Source organism: Echinops telfairi, unplaced genomic scaffold (genome assembly GCF_000313985.2).
Source record: "Echinops telfairi isolate 266 unplaced genomic scaffold, ASM31398v2 ScPeMD7_7427;HRSCAF=8465, whole genome shotgun sequence".
Classification (NCBI taxonomy): Eukaryota; Metazoa; Chordata; class Mammalia; order Afrosoricida; family Tenrecidae; genus Echinops; species Echinops telfairi.
In genome coordinates this window covers 4967350-4983049 of record NW_022111327.1, presented here as the reverse complement: position 1 = coordinate 4983049, position 15700 = coordinate 4967350, and the positions used below count along the sequence as shown (strand labels likewise).

The 15700-nt window shown below is 42.1% G+C and overlaps 1 protein-coding gene and 1 pseudogene across 4 annotated transcripts in view; both read left to right on the top strand.

Moving 5' to 3' along the window:
• COL4A6 (collagen type IV alpha 6 chain) overlaps window positions 1–15700 on the top strand; it is a 426646-nt gene that overhangs the window by 218085 nt on the left and 192861 nt on the right. The window lies entirely within an intron of this gene.
• Window positions 3879–15355, top strand: LOC105979299 (annotated as a pseudogene).

Sequence of the window (15700 nt, the reverse complement as noted above, 5' to 3'; positions counted from 1 at the left end):
GTCTGATGGGGTGCCAAGCCCTGGCCCCAAAGTCTATTTTTGGTATTCCCTGGGGATTTTGTTGCTGTTTCCCTTGCTGTTCTGTCACACGCCCTTGGTGTGGTGGGATCAGATCGGACGCAATCCCCACTCTTTGTCTCCAGTGTTGTCCCCTGTAGGACTATGGGTCCGTGAGGGACGTCATGAGACAGTCTATTTCTATGGAAATTGCCACCCTCAGAAATCCTAGAGAGCAGTTCTACTCTGCTCCATTGTATTGCTATAAGTTGGAGTCATCTCTAAGGCAAAGGGTTTTTGGTGGGTTTTGTTTATTTTTTTATTAAGTATTTACCAATAGTCCTGGTATCTCTGACAGGTTCCCATCTTGCACAAGTTCCAGCTTTCACAGGTTTTGTTGTACAATTGTAGTTGGAAATTAACCACAGTGGGAATATTTATAGCAATATAATATTCATAGCGACCATATAGGACAGGGTAGAACTGCCCCTGTGAATTTCTGAAACTGTAACTATGAGAGTAGAAAGCTCCATCTTTCTTCTATGGAGAGACTGGTGGTTTCAAACTGCTGATCTTGCGGTTAGCAGCCTAATGCATAACCACTGCACCAGCAAGGCACCTCAGAAGGAGCCCAATCAAGGGAAGTTCCAGCAAATGAAGGAGCTAGTTGCTCCTAACAAGTGCAGGTCTTGCCCCTCGTAAAACATCTCTGTAAAGCTAAATCTAAGACCTACAATAGTGGCTAGAGAGTTTTTTTTTAACTCATCTCAGCTTCAGTTTCCTGCCAACCTTTCATTTTGAAGAAAATGGCATAACTTCTGAAAGGTTGTAAGAGCAGTACACTGAATACATCCTTCACTTCAATCCATCAGTATTTAATATTTTCCTACATTTGGTTTTTTTTTTTTTGTCCCTGTCTATATATTTTTCTAGGTGATTTGAGAATCACACAACTAACTCGGTAATGGTTGATTCTTTTACTCCTGAATACTTGAGTATGAATCTCCTAAGAGCAAGGGCACTCTTGTGTGTAACTACAATGTAATCATCACACTCAAGAAAGGTAACAAAGACAAAATCTCAAAAACTCACTACCAAGTCAATTCTGACTCATAGTGAGCCTATAGGATAGAGTAGAACTTCCCCTGTGAGTTTTCAATGCTGTAAATCCTTATAGGAAGAGAAAGCCTATGTTTCCCTCACAGAATGGGAGGGGCTGGTGGTTTCACACTGGTAACCTTGCAGTTAGCAGCCCAACTCGTAATCCACTATACCACAATTCTTCAATTGTCCCAGTAATGTCTTTCTAGGTTGGTCCTTTTGGTCTGTAACCAAAATAAAGGATTATGCATTGAATTTGAATTTAGCTGTCATTCTTTTTGGTTTACTTTAATGTAGAACAGTTTTCCATATTCTTATTTTTTTTACTTTAAAAAAATTAAAATTGCCTTTACAATTGCCTTTAAAAATATTTTTTATTTCGCATTATGTGAAGGCTTACAAGGCAGATCGTTAGTTACATGGTCAATAGCTCATAAAACCTCCCACTGTCTTGCCCTGTTTCCATCCGTCTTTGTCCCCATCTCCCTCTTCCAGATATTGTTTTCCCCTTCACCTAAGTAACACCCGTTTCCCCTCAAGCCTGTCCCTTCCTCTCCATTCCCTTCTTAGCCCTGGTACTCGTATCCTTCAAAACCCACTTCTTTTTGTGTGAAAACTTTGTCTTGATTTTTTTAATAACAATGGTCTCATACAGTTTTGTCCCTTGGTGCTTTGATTACATTTGACTCAGCCAATGGCCTCTAGGTGTATCCATGTTGGGAAGTATTTCACAGATTCATTCTTAATTTTTAATGTTGCAAAGCATTCTATTCTGTGCACAAGGCAAAATGTATTCTTCTATTCTTCCAACAATGGACATTAAGGTTCTTTCCATCCTTTTGCTGTTTTGCATGTGCTGCAGTGAGCATGAGTGTACATCTATCTGGCCTCTTCACAGCTCTTAGTTCTTTAAGATATTTACCAAGTAGAGGGATTACTGGGCCATATGGGACTTCTAATCAGTGCCAGGGTGAAGTGCTTTCTCATAATTATTTTGATTGGCATCACTTGTCTGATGATCTCGAGCATTTCTTCATCCGTTTGTTGGCTGCCTTTATGTCTTGTTTGGTCAACTGTCCCTTTAAAATCTACAATTGGCATTGGTGAAGAGTCCAGAGCCGTTTTTCAGGATTTTCCTCTATTAGGATTTGTCTAATAATTCCTTAAGGAGCCTTGGTGGCACTTAAGGAATTATTAAGTGCCTTAAATAGTGTTGGACTGCTGACCACTGTTCGATGGTTCAAACACCTAGCCTCTCCACCAGGAGACAGAAGAGTCTATATGCTCCTGCAATGATGTATCACCTTGGAAACCCACTAGAGGGGCTCTATGAATAGAAAACAACTGAATGGGCTTGTTTGAAGTTTGGAATTATTGCTTATGTGCACCTTGTATTTTCGGCTTCAGCATTTTCATTGGCTACAATGTGATATCGTCAGTGCCTCTTTGGCTGACTCTGGATCCCTCAGGAGGAACATGATGTTGTTTTGTCCTTTATTAGTATACTCAAAATGCACAGCCATGGAGCCCGGCCCGGCCCAGTATGGCAGAGTAGAACTGTCCCTGTGAGTTCCTGAGACTGTCACTGTTTTCATCTTTCTCCCAAGGAAAGGCCGTTGGATTCGAGCTGTTCCCCTGTGGTTAGCAGGCAAACATGTAATCCACTAGTCCACAGGCCTTCTCGCTGTTAGTATAGTTAGTTAAGCTTAATCATTTGATTGGCGTGATGTCCAACAGATTTTTCCCTTGCCATCACACTAGAAAAACTTTGCATTTATGTGACTATCCGAGTTCAGGAGCATCCCCTTTAGGCTGAAGTAGAAATTACTTGGTTCACTGCAGAGCCAATGGCTAAAAAAGCATTATCCCTAATTAAAAGAGGGAAAAAAGAATCAGCTGGCACTAAGCCTCTTAGCCAGACTCCTGAGCTATTCACATGACAGGGGACCTTTAGGGTTCGTTATGTAAACGGTGCACTTCTACTGAAGGATTGAGGAGTCCCGGGGCAGAGTGCTGATGAGTGGGGATGCAGTCTTCAAGGTCAGCAGTTTGAAACCATCAACTGTTTCGAGGATTTCCAGGAAGAGACAGGGTTTGCTACTCTGGTGCAGAGCTCCAGCCTTGGAATCCCGCAGGGGCACTTCTCTCCCACCCTGCAGAATCTCTATACATTGGCATCGACTCCATGGCAGTGATTACTTTCTTTCTTTGTTTCTGTTTTTGGAATGGAGGATTATTCTCCAGTGTATCCCTACCTGTATCCTCAGAAGGTAATCGACAGCAGAGGCTGTCGTAGATGCTCAGGAAGTGTGGGGAATCAATTGTTCTGCAATTGCAACTGCTGTCTCCACTAATGAGAATTAATCACACAAAATGGAACATGTCCGTTAGTCAACTGGCACCAGCTGGGATTGATTTGGCTGCTTTCGCACGACTCTTGCCATGGCAATGACAAGAGTTTTCTGTTTTCTTCCAGGTATTAGACATGACTCAGATACTATTCAAGTCTCTGGCAGTGCTAAAGGTCTTAGCTTCTCCATATTAAAATCAAAGCCTATTCTAGATAGGCAATTCAGGGTCAACCCTGCATTTGTTAGCATTAGAATTGGTGGCGAATGACAATGAAATAACAATGACTCACACAATATAATCATTTCTTTCTCGCTGATGGAAAAATCCCTGTTTCTGGCCAAGATGGAGTAACAGAGACAGGATTTGCCCTCCTGTCTGAAACAACTGAGAAAGGCAGTTAGGCAGAGACTGGCTACTATAGTGCAAGCATGTCATAGAACAAAGGGGCCACCATGACCATGAAGGGGAAGAGTTGCGTAGCCAATGCGGCCAACAGGCACTTCAGCGTTCCAGGTCAGATGGTGACCACAGTCTTTCAGAAGCTCTTTCCCAAGACTGACCATGTGTGCCTCAGGCTGGCAGAGCTCACCATGAATGTCCAGAGCGTGGCCAAGTGCATCAAATTCCTCCTGAGCCTGTACGAAGGGAAGGAAGGCCAGCGCATCAAGTCCTCCGCTCTCACGCACACGGTGGCCAATCTCTTATATGAGAAATGCTTTGACCCCTGCTCCATTGAATCTGTCATTGGCTAGGTTGGACCAAAGACCTTTGGTCCACCCATTTGCTCTCTGGACCTCATGGGCTGCCCCTTGTTGACTGATGACTTCATGGTCAGTGGCACCTGCACTGGGCAAATGTATGCTATGTTCCAGCCCCTCTGGGAGCCTAACATGGATCCAATACACTGATTTAAGATCATCTCCCAATCCATGCTCAGTCCTGTGGATCAGGATGCTGTGTCTGGGATGAGAGTCATTGGCCACATCATTAAGTAGGACAAAATCACTAACTACACTGAAGTCCACACTAGACTAGACCTCTCTTCCTCCAGTGCCCCATTTTTCTTTTTTCTCTGTAAGCCATTTCTTTCTTTTTTAAACTAAGTTTTCCTTTCACACACAAAAAAAGAGAGAGAAAAGGAAAACAAAGTCAAAATGGCAGCAATGGCTTTCAGACATTTAGGGTCCTAGGCAACAAAGAACACTCACCCCCTTGAAAGATGAGAAACCAATGAAGAGTGTCCTATGATTGCTACAACTTACTGCCTTCCTACAAAGACTTTCCAGGCAGTGGCACAGGGAGAGGGAACCACAATAGAGCCCCCGAGGCTCCTTGTAATGATGAGATGGAGCTATGAATCTGAGGACACCAGGGCAGCTAGAATGTGAAGGACAGAATAGTGGAGCCATAAAAGCTATTCATGAGAGAGATCTCCAAAGGCCTATGAAGGGCCCGCCTGGAATCTTTGGTGGATTACTGACCAGCACATGTGTATGAGGAGACTACCCTAGGCAGAGAAAAGAACCATTCAAAAAGAACAAAGCAAGCTGCAGAGACCGCACAGAGCTGGGAATAGTGTCTGTTTTCCCCAGCTTGAGTGGAGCATGTCCTAATTCATCATACACCACATAGTGTTCTCAGAGGGGACTTACCTTTGGAGTGATGTCAAATTAGCCCTAGACTCAAGGCTCCTTGGAATATGCCTATCGAGACTAAAAATGAACAAGTTTTGAATGGAGCGAGCTGTTTCCAAGTAATTTAACTTTAACTGTGCCTCCAAACAAACCCAAGAACTTTTCCAGAGAAACAAAATACCCAGCACCTAACAATATAAAATTCATGTCTGGCATTCAATCCAAAGTGGCTACAGATTCAAAGAGCAGAAGAGTAAAGAGGAAGAAAGAAAACAGTTTATCAAAAACTTCCCCAGTGTACGATTGTAGAAAGTAATATGGCCCTACCTCAAATAACTGGGAATAGAAATTCTGTAGGATCCAGTCATAGGTCTGCTGGGAGTCTACCCTAAAGAAGTCCATGCAATGAAAAAGAGGAAGATCCTGGACAAGGATGAACACAGTGGGTGGAACATACGACACGGTGGCTCCAACATAAGAACCATTGTGCGGATAGTCAGGACCAGAGAGAGTTTTGTTCTGTTGTGCAGAGGGTCGCTGTGAGTCAGAACCCGATTGACAGCACCTAACAACAGCAACAATGCACACACAAAAGTTCATTTAAAAAATCCAAATTTAGCCTCAAATTTTCCCAGGAAGAATAGAAATTGCATATGACCCAGAAATCCCTCTACTCATATACTATAAAGAAATAAGGAACATAGAGTGATGCACACCCATATTTATCACAGCTCTTTTCACAATAACAAGAAGGTGGAAACAACCTAAACACTCATAGGTAGAAAAATAGATAGATAAATATTGGTATATACACACAATGGAGTCTCACATAACACCGAAGAATAATCCCCAAATTGTGAAACACCTCATGACATGAATGGATTTGGAGAACACTGTGCTGAGTGAAGTTAATCACAAAAGGACAAATACTGTATGAAATCTATGTTACAAAAACTAGAAAATCAATATAAATATTTTCATTTTTTTAATCATTTTATTAGGGGCTCATACAACTCTTATCACAATCCATACATTCCTCCAGTGTGTCTTGCCCATATGCTGCCATCATCATTTTCAAAGCATTCTCTTCCCACTTGAGCCCCTGATATCAGCTCCCCATTTCTTCCCCTCCCTTCCCCGCCCACCCTCTCCCTTCTGAACCCTTGATAAGTTATAGATTATTATTTTCATATCTTACATCATCCTCCATCACCCCTCACCCACTTTTCCCTTGTTCATCCCCCTTGGAGGGGGGTATAGGTTGATCCTTATGATCAATTCTCCCTTTCTCAACCCACTAATCCTCCTGATATCTCTACTCTCCCCCTAATCCTCCTGGTATCTCTACTCTCATTGTTGGCCCTGAGGGGTTTATCTATTCTGATTCCCTGTGTTGTGGGCTCTTATCTGTAGTAGTCTGCATGTTCTGGTTTAATCCGATTTGTAAGGTAGAATTGAGGTCATGATAGTGGTTGGAAGGAAGCACCAAAGAACTAGAGGAAAGTTGTGTGTTTCATCGGTTCTATACTGCACCCTGACTGGCTCATTTCTTCCCTGTGACCCCTCTGTGAGGGGATGTCCAATTGTCTACAGACAGGCATTGGGTCACCACTCCATGTGCGCCCCCTCGCCCATTCACCTTGAGTGGTTTTGTTCTCGGAAAAGACTCAATCTTTAAGAGAGCTCCTAGAGATGAGAAATACAACCCCTGAAATTATTTTAAAAGTCTATCATCTGTGAAGTTGAAGGCTTACAGAGATGCTCTTTGAGGGCTTATCTAGAGCTTCATGATCACCAGGGACCCAGGCACCCTCTGCCTTTCTCCTTTTCATCATATGGTTTCCAATCTGTGGTCCAAATGGCTGCTCCAGTTCCATACATCATGTCCACATTCCCATTTAAAGGTACAGCTTAGAAATCACATGGCATCATTTTTGTTTCCAGCCCCTTTACCAGACCTTAGTTCCAAGGGCACACTCATCTGAAAGTAAGATCCAGAAATGTAGTCTTTAATCTGGTTGGTTAAATGCCCAACTGAAATGTCACTTAGTTCTATCAATTAGTGCAGGAGAGAACCCGAGCCAGTTTGACTAACAGGATCCCAAGGCTTGGAATATTCGGAATGAGGCTGCACTTCAGTATTTTTGGACACCCAGAAAGTCAAGGTTGTTTAACTTCCAGCTCTCATGCCTCCATCTAATTAAGCCTTTTTCAAACAACCTGCCAGAGTTGCCCCATTTCTCCAATCACTGACACTAAGCTAGGGGTGGCATTGAACATTTTGTTTGACTTATGCCTATGTTTCTCCTGGCCAAGAAACCAGGGAAACTCAATGTGTTTATACCCTATTCCTAAAGCAGTTCGCTCTCTTTCTTTCCTAATAAAGTCACAAACACCTGCAGCTGCAATCCATGAAAGATTTGGCACGTGAAGGACATAACCACCTAACTACTCCCCAGGCTTTCTTTGGGTTGTCCAGGCCATAGAAACGAAACTCTCTGTCACTGAGTCCATGCCGACACATAATGACCCTATAGGACAGGGCAGAACTGCCCCGGTGCATTTCTGACACTGTAAACCTTTAGGGGAGTAGGAAATCTCATCATTCTCTCACAGAGCACCTGGTGGTTTCAAACTGCTTACTTTGTGGTTATTTGCCCAACTCATAACCTGTTATACACCCCAGGACTCCCACGGTTGGCTATACTATTCCTAAATCTTAATCACTTGGTCATTACAACTCTTAGGTTGTTCCAAATGTATGTCATTCTTTTCAAGGTTGGTCGTTTGGCAAAAAGTTGCTGAAAAAAGCAGTTGTGTCAAGGGACCACACTACCCAAGGCTTATTGGGTGGCTCACTGAGTATTCCTACAGAGCATTTTGCACTAGCTCTGTGTGCTGCCTTGAGCAACTAAGCCCAGAAAGCCTGCAGGAAATCAGAGCTGGTAGCTCTCCAGCTGCTAATGGCTTTGATTGCTTTAACAACCTTATGCTCAGATACTACAGTGTGATCTTTCCATCCCCCTCCCATCATATAAGCTTTTTTTTCACCTGTAATCATGTTATTTCACTAGCATGCACATCCCCACTATTATCATTGTTCGCACCAAGAAAGAGATTTTTGAAATACAGCATTCATGGTGGGGAGGTTGTATAGCAAATTAACAATCTAGAGAAATGCCTGATTGGAATAGGTTGTGAATGGACTTCCAGTGCTGATCAGGGTCCCAGATTGTGAGCTCAGGAAAAGGCTCTTGCCCCTGGGGCATTCCTACCGTGAACATCTCCACCAAAGTCAAAATGGAGTAGATGGGCTAAATACAGTCACGGGCATGCTAGAGCCGATCTGACTGGATTTCCCAGTGAGGTATCCAGTACACCCAGAATAGGTAGTTTGGGCTGCTTGGGGGAAAGTGTTTGACTTGAGAAAATTCTGTTCACTAGGTACAATTTTGTTTGCAGTAAGGCTGATATTTGGATAAAATAAAGGGCAAAGAGAGAGTTGATGTCACAGAATTGGTATTTCAAGGGGTTGGGTGAGTGTTTGTACATAAAGGAAAGGGACAGTAAGTAGTTAAATTGTCTTCCAAGGCAAAATGAGAGTAAACCTTTGCCAGCCTTTAGAGTATGTTTGAAATTTGTTGCCTTGTGAGCTCAAAATACTCCGAGTTGATCAAAAATATTTTGAGGAATCATTCGTTAACCATGACTATCAAAAGCATTGGGGGTGGGGGGGGAGGGCGCTATTAAGACTGTAAATTGTAAGCACCGGCTACCTGAACGGTTGTCTTTCTGACCTCACTTTTATTATTACTCTTAATATTGATTTGGAAACATACCATGCTTTGAACTGGCTTACTCCAGATCTGTGAAATATCTAGACCCAAATAGTGAATTGCCCCAGTTTTGGGGTTTGTGTGTGGTCTTTCAGAAGGAGAACAACAAAACAAACACTGAGAATTCCAGTGACAGGAACAGAACAGGGACTTCTGCCCTGCCTGCTCATTCCCTTAGGAATGAGCAAAGGACCCTGTGAACCAAATTATGAACAAAGGACTCTGTGAGACTTCGCTTGGCAAACACCTTAACCTTGAAGGCAGGCCTAGTGAAAATCCTAACGCAGGACTGTACTCGGAAATTATGCTAACACATTCTCAGAAATCCTGTTGCAGGACTCGACTCAGACAATCTTGGGACATGCTGACCCAGAGCAGCAGCCCAGGTAAACTGAAAGAAGCGATGTAGGAGACCCAAGGATGGACTGAGTAACTAACTAGAAAGTTGCTTGATCATCTGCAGAGCGGTCACCCCTTTCCATTTGCAAGTGCCATATATGAACTAGAAGCTTTCCCCTAGACACCAGCCCTTCTTACCTCACGAGTGGGACCCACTTGGCCTTTGGAGCAAAATATATATCTTATCTCTGCTTAAGGTGGTCCTTTCTCACCTTGAGAGAGGGGCCCACTTTATTCCTTTTGAAGGGACTCTATGCTTTCATAAAACAGTGGCTTAACTCCTTGCTGTTGTGTGCCCAGGTGTGTGTGAGCGTGGCTTATCTCTGGACACTTAGCCAAATCACATGGGTTTGAAACTTGCTAGTTCCTCCGTGGATGACAGCCGGGGAACCAAACCTCACATTCACCAAGTTATACAAACGGACAATCCCACTGTAAGTCTTTGTATCTTACCCATGGATTAAATTGCAAGCACAAAAGCTGTCTGTCCTCCACCGGTCAGGCAGGGCAATAGAGCAGTGTTAGCAAATCAATAAGTATATAAACTCTATCAAACAAACATGTGACAATTCTTTCTGCCTCTGTATGTTGGGCTTCCTTATCTCGCTCACATTTCTCAAGGCCCTCCTTCAGACCTTGACTTCTATCCCTGGAACATCTTTCAAGCAGCAAATTAGTATCAAACACTCTTTCTCCCCACAAATATCTTTCTTAAAGAGCCTTGACCTTCTTCCCAAGCCCTCTTTTTTCTTGGAAGCCCATGTCTAATACATTCTTGTCACTTTGTGTGCCATTGTCACGGTAGATTTTAAAGATTTCCTTAAGTGCTCCATCTATAAAGTGCTGTATCCTGCAGTTCCCTGTAATCAAGGATGTCAGATCCTACAATAGTCAGCCTGAGGTACTGAAGGTACTAGAAGGAACCTCTGTACAACTTCTCCCCTCCTAAAACTTTAGAGGGCCACCCTCTGGCCAAAGGAGGATGTTCATCTTGAGGAAATGTTCTCTTGGAACCAACAAGCAGGCAATACATATTGACTGAACACCTATTATATGTTCAGCACTGAGGTAGGTACTAGAGTAGAAATATGAGACTGGCAAGGCCTGTCTTGGATGATGTTCCATTATCTCCTTGGCTAAGGAAGATATATACTGTGGAATCTAAGGGTACAATAGGAACTGGAAACACAGGGAACCCAGGGTGGATGATCCCTTCAGGACCAGTGGTGTGAGTGGCGAAACAGGGAGGGTAGAGGGAGAGTGGGTTGGAAAGAGGGAACCGATTACAAGGAACTATATGTGACCTACTTCCTGGGGGACGGACAACAGAAAAGTGGGTGAAGGGAGATGTCGGACAGGGCAAGATATGACAAAATAACAATTTATAAATTATCAAGGGCTCTTGAGGGAGCAGGAAGCGGGGAGGGAGGGGGAAAATGAGGCCCTAATGCCGAGGGCTTAAGTGGAGAGGAAATGTTTTGAGAATGATGAGGGCAATAAATGTACAAATGCGCTTTACACAATTGATGTATGTATGGCTTGTGATAATAGTTGCATGAGCCCCTAATAAAATGATTTAACAAAAAGAAATGGAAAAAAAGAGTGGTAGAATGTTTGTTCTGGGAAGGATCTGTAGTTATCCATTAGTCTGTTTTCAAACTGGAGTCCTTGAGCCTCCAACGCTGTCTTTCTGCCCTCCACGCCCTTTTAACCAGTGGCACTGTTTGGGGTTTCTATACAATTTTGCTTAAACAAAGGTTCCAGAGCTTTCCATTAAGGCAAGCCATTAATCTAGTCCAACCCTTTCATGTTACACATGAGAAAACAGAGCCCCAAACAGGCAAGGAAATTTGTCTGAGGGACACAGCAAGTCAGCAGATGGAACTCAGAGATCTGCTTCCGCACGCCATCCACCAGTCCAGCAACAATCACTTCTCAAGCAGTGTCTTTTTTAGAAAGGCCCTTCTTGGATTCTGAGAGGTGTAACTAGGTTAAATCCCAGTACCTTGTCATTTGGTATCCCTTTTGACACATTTTGAGTTTGCTCTCATTTTAAATATTTTCTGTTTTATCTGTAACTGGGGTTTATCTCTATTGCATTGTGTTACTGTCGGTAGCCTTATTGACTCTCTGTTGTGCTGTTTTTTGGTGTATGAAACCCAAGGTGGGTGACTGTATAGAGACAGTATGTAGATTAAGGGTTCCTGGGGGATATGGCAGGGGAGGTGGTGGTGGGAATGGGAGCTCAGTTCAAGAAGGAAGAGAATGTTCTAACACTGATTGTGGTAGCGATTGTATGCTTCTGGAGCTGACTGAACTATTGAACTGTACGATGTCTGGATTGTGTCTTAATAAAATGGTTTGTATATATTTTTAAAGTAAATAAAAATAAAAAGAGCCACTTGTTTTAGGAATAGGAAAACAGTGCTTTGGGGTGGTCTGAACAAAGTGTTTAGGTCTTGAGTTTACCCAGGGGTCTGCAAAAGGAGATGGTCGTATTTATTACTCAGCCTTCCATTTTGTGAACCTGAATTGTCCTCATTCTTTACAAGGGGCTAAGAGTGCAATGGTTTATGGTGGACAGGGAGGTGAGGAGGGTGAGGGGAATTAGGGAGCAGAGAATGAATGTGGAAGGGAGGAGGGAGCACTAGAACTGATTGTGATGATGTATATATAACTCTTCTTAAAAGCGACTTAACTACGTAAGTGTATGATATGTTAATATTATATCAAGAAAGATTACTAGAAAGAAAGAAAGAAAGGTTGATCAATGGTTACCATGGGTGAAGGAGGAAGAATTTTTGCTTAGGCAGCATTGAGTATATGTTAACGGTGGTAGAATAATTTGGAAAATGATCTCAATATTGGTTGTACAACACGAAGAGTATACTCAGTGGCGCTGAATCATACATGTAGAAGCTGTTGAATTGGAGAGTGTTTTGTTGTGTATCTTTTTAGCACAATTAAAAACTATATGAATAACAATGAGTCTGGAAATTAACAAAAACTACATGAATGACAATGAGTCTAGAAAAGAAAATGTTCTCAAATTGATTGTGGTAATGATTGTACAACTTGTTATGGTTGGACTGTGATATATGGGTGAAGTGCCAATGAAACTTTTTTTTAAAATAAAGAGTATCTAGGTCTTTCAACTTGCTGTGAGGATTCATTGAGATCACACATGCAAAGCCCCTGGAACATAAAGCAAAAAATCAAGCCTGCTACCACTGAGTCAGTTCCGCCACATAGTGACCCAATAGGACAGAGTAGAACTGCCCCTGTGGGCTTTCAAAACTGTAACTCTTTACAATAACAGGCTGTCACATCTTCGTCCCATGGTGGATGTCAATCAGCACCCTTTTGGTTCACAGCAAATACTTTAATCACGGTTCAACCAGGTCTCCCCCATTTGACTCATAATTAACATCATAGTTATTTCTTTGGAACATAAAGTGATATTTTTCAGCAATGTAGCACTGTATCATTATAAAGACAAAGGAAATGAGAACTTATGACTCAGAATCCAGGTCCAGAATGTCACATGGCCTGACTTAGTCGCTGAATAGTAATCCAGTATGTCATTTGGGGGCATCTCAGAACAACCTTAATTTCCCAGGGAATTTGGCAGGGGTTGATCATTCTAGTGTGCTTTGCTGTGCAAGGGCAGAGAACTAAACAGTGAATATAGTATTGGGTTTCTTTTAAGCACAGGCCTGAAAAATGTTACTCTTTTCTTTGCCTCTCAGCAGCTGACTGACATAATTGGAGGAGAAATTTGTCATAAAGAATGGTTGTTATTATCGTTATTATTTTCAAGTCAATTGTTCAGATATCACAAATGAAATTTCCTCACTTTGGAAATTTCCTCACATACATCATTACAAAGATTCCAAATAGGAGGAACCCAATGTTTGGGAGAAGTGGCTTGGGAGGCATTAATGATGGTATTGCCTTGTATAATGGAGCATTTGCTTCCTATTTAGTGTTGGTGACTCCAGCTGGGGAATTTTCCACTGCAAAGGTCATGTTTGGGGCTTGAACTTCAAAGTGCCACTCATTTGTATTCTCACACTAAGCTCAAGCACACATAGTTGGTTTCCTTCTGAAGTCATATGTGGTCTTCTTTGGATTTTTGATTTAGTGATTTCATTTCCAGTGTTCACACTGGTTATGGATTGACTTGTGCTCACCAAATATTTATGTTGAAATTCTTAACCCCTGTGCAGTGAAGTGAAAATACTTGGTATGTCTCTTCTATCTAAAGTTGTGTGTTTCGTTGGTGCTATACTGCACCCTGACTGGCTCGTCTCTTCCTTGTGACCCTTGTGACCCTATAAGGGGATGTCCTATTGTCTACAGATGGGCTTTGGTTCTCCACTCTACCCTTCCCCTCATTCACAAAGATACGAATTTTTGTTTTCAATCTTTGATGCTTGATACCTGATCCCTTCGACCCCTCGTGATCACTCTTGCTGGTTTGCTTCTTCCATGTGGGTTTTGTTGTTTCTGAGCTAGATGGCCCGTTGTTTATCTTCAAGCCTTTAAGACCCCAGACGCTATATCTTTTGATAGCCAGGCACCATCAGCTTACTTCACAACACTTGCTTATGTACCCATTTTGTCTTCAGCTATCATGTCAGGAAGGTGAGCATCACAGAATGCTGGGTTATTAGAACAAAGTGTTCTTGTGTTGAGGGAGTACTTGAGTGGAGGCCCAATATCTGTCTGCTGCCTTACAACTTAACAAAAATTATATATACATAGATCTATTTCCCTATCGTTATATATAAATGCAGTTACATATGTACATGCCAGTATTTAAACCGCTATAAATGTCCTTTGCCTCCTAGTTCTTTACTCTATTTTCTTTTACTTTCCTTTTGTCCCACTATCATGTTTGTCCTTCATTCAGGTTTTGGTAATTCCTCTCGGCTACATTGCCCTTGATCAAGCCCCACAAGTCATCTTATGGCCTCCTTGCCATCAATTTTAGATCATTTGTTGTTCCCTTGTCTCTGGGTTTGTTGGCACCCCCCTTTCTTTCCCAGCCTCCCCCTCTCCCACGTTCCCCTGGAACCATGGGTCCCATTGTTTTCTCTTCCAGGTTGTTTTTCCCACCTATGTTATCTAGATAGACATGCAGTGACAAAAACAAGCACAAAAACAAGACAAAGCATAAAAACAAAACAAAGCAAAACATAACAACAAAAGAAAACACAAAACAAAATAGCAATAATAACAACATCAAAAAAACCAACAGCAATAAAAGAAAGCCTATAAATACTTCAAGGTCTGTCTATTGATCTTTATGAGTGTTTTCTAGTCAAATCTGATGGGGTGCCATGTCCTGGGCCCAAAGTCTATTTTGGTATTCCTCTGGGACTCCATTGCTTTTCTCCCCTTGCCGCTCTGTTGCACACCCTTAGTGTTTCTCCCCGGTGTGGTGGGGTCAGATCGGGCACAATTCCCACTCTGTGTCTCCAGTATTGTTGCCCGTAGCGCTATGGTTCAGTGAGAGGCGTCGTAGGAGGACCTGTTTTGACAGTATGAATTTATGATTGATTCAGTAAGCAATAGAATGGTCTTCTTCCTTTCCTTCTTTTCCTTCCTTTAGTCCAATACGTGTTGTTGTTTTTAATAGAATAAAATTCAATCATCTTAAAAAGAATGCCACCTTTAGATAATTAGTGTTAACTTCTTAATATATGGACTCTACCATACCATGAATTTATAAACAAGGAGGCTTCAATACGTTTATGGGGGGCAAGGTAGACCATTATTATTTAATTTCATTTCCCCACAAACTTATTGAAGCCTGTGTGTGTGTGTGTGTGTGTGTGTGTGTGTGTGTGTGTACACAAGGGGGCTTCAAAGAGTTCAAAATCATAGAAAAGATTAGACTTACTGATTGGCTAGAGAGTTTGTGGAACCCTGAAGATTATGACCCTGAATTACCCTTTAGATCTGGAACAGCCAAACAATAAACAGCTCTGTGAGGGGAACTATAACACTACCAAGATGTGGACACCTTAGAATAGTCAGCCATTTGAGATCCAAATGGTAGTATGTATCCAAGGAGAAAGTCCAGGAGGGATAGAGAAGGAGAAGGCATAAAAAGAGGAAGCACAGGGACGAGGTGGAGTAAGTAATGTTACGTTGTGGGGATTACAATGACTGAGATGAAACAAAATGTGTATGAATTGTTGGATGAAAAACTAATCTGATTACAATAATTCTTTTAACCCTTGATAGATAGATGATAGATGATAGATAGATAGATAGATAGATAGACAGACAGACAGACAGACAGACAGACAGACAGATAGATAGATAGATAGATAGATAGATAGATAGATAGATAGATGATAGATAGATAAA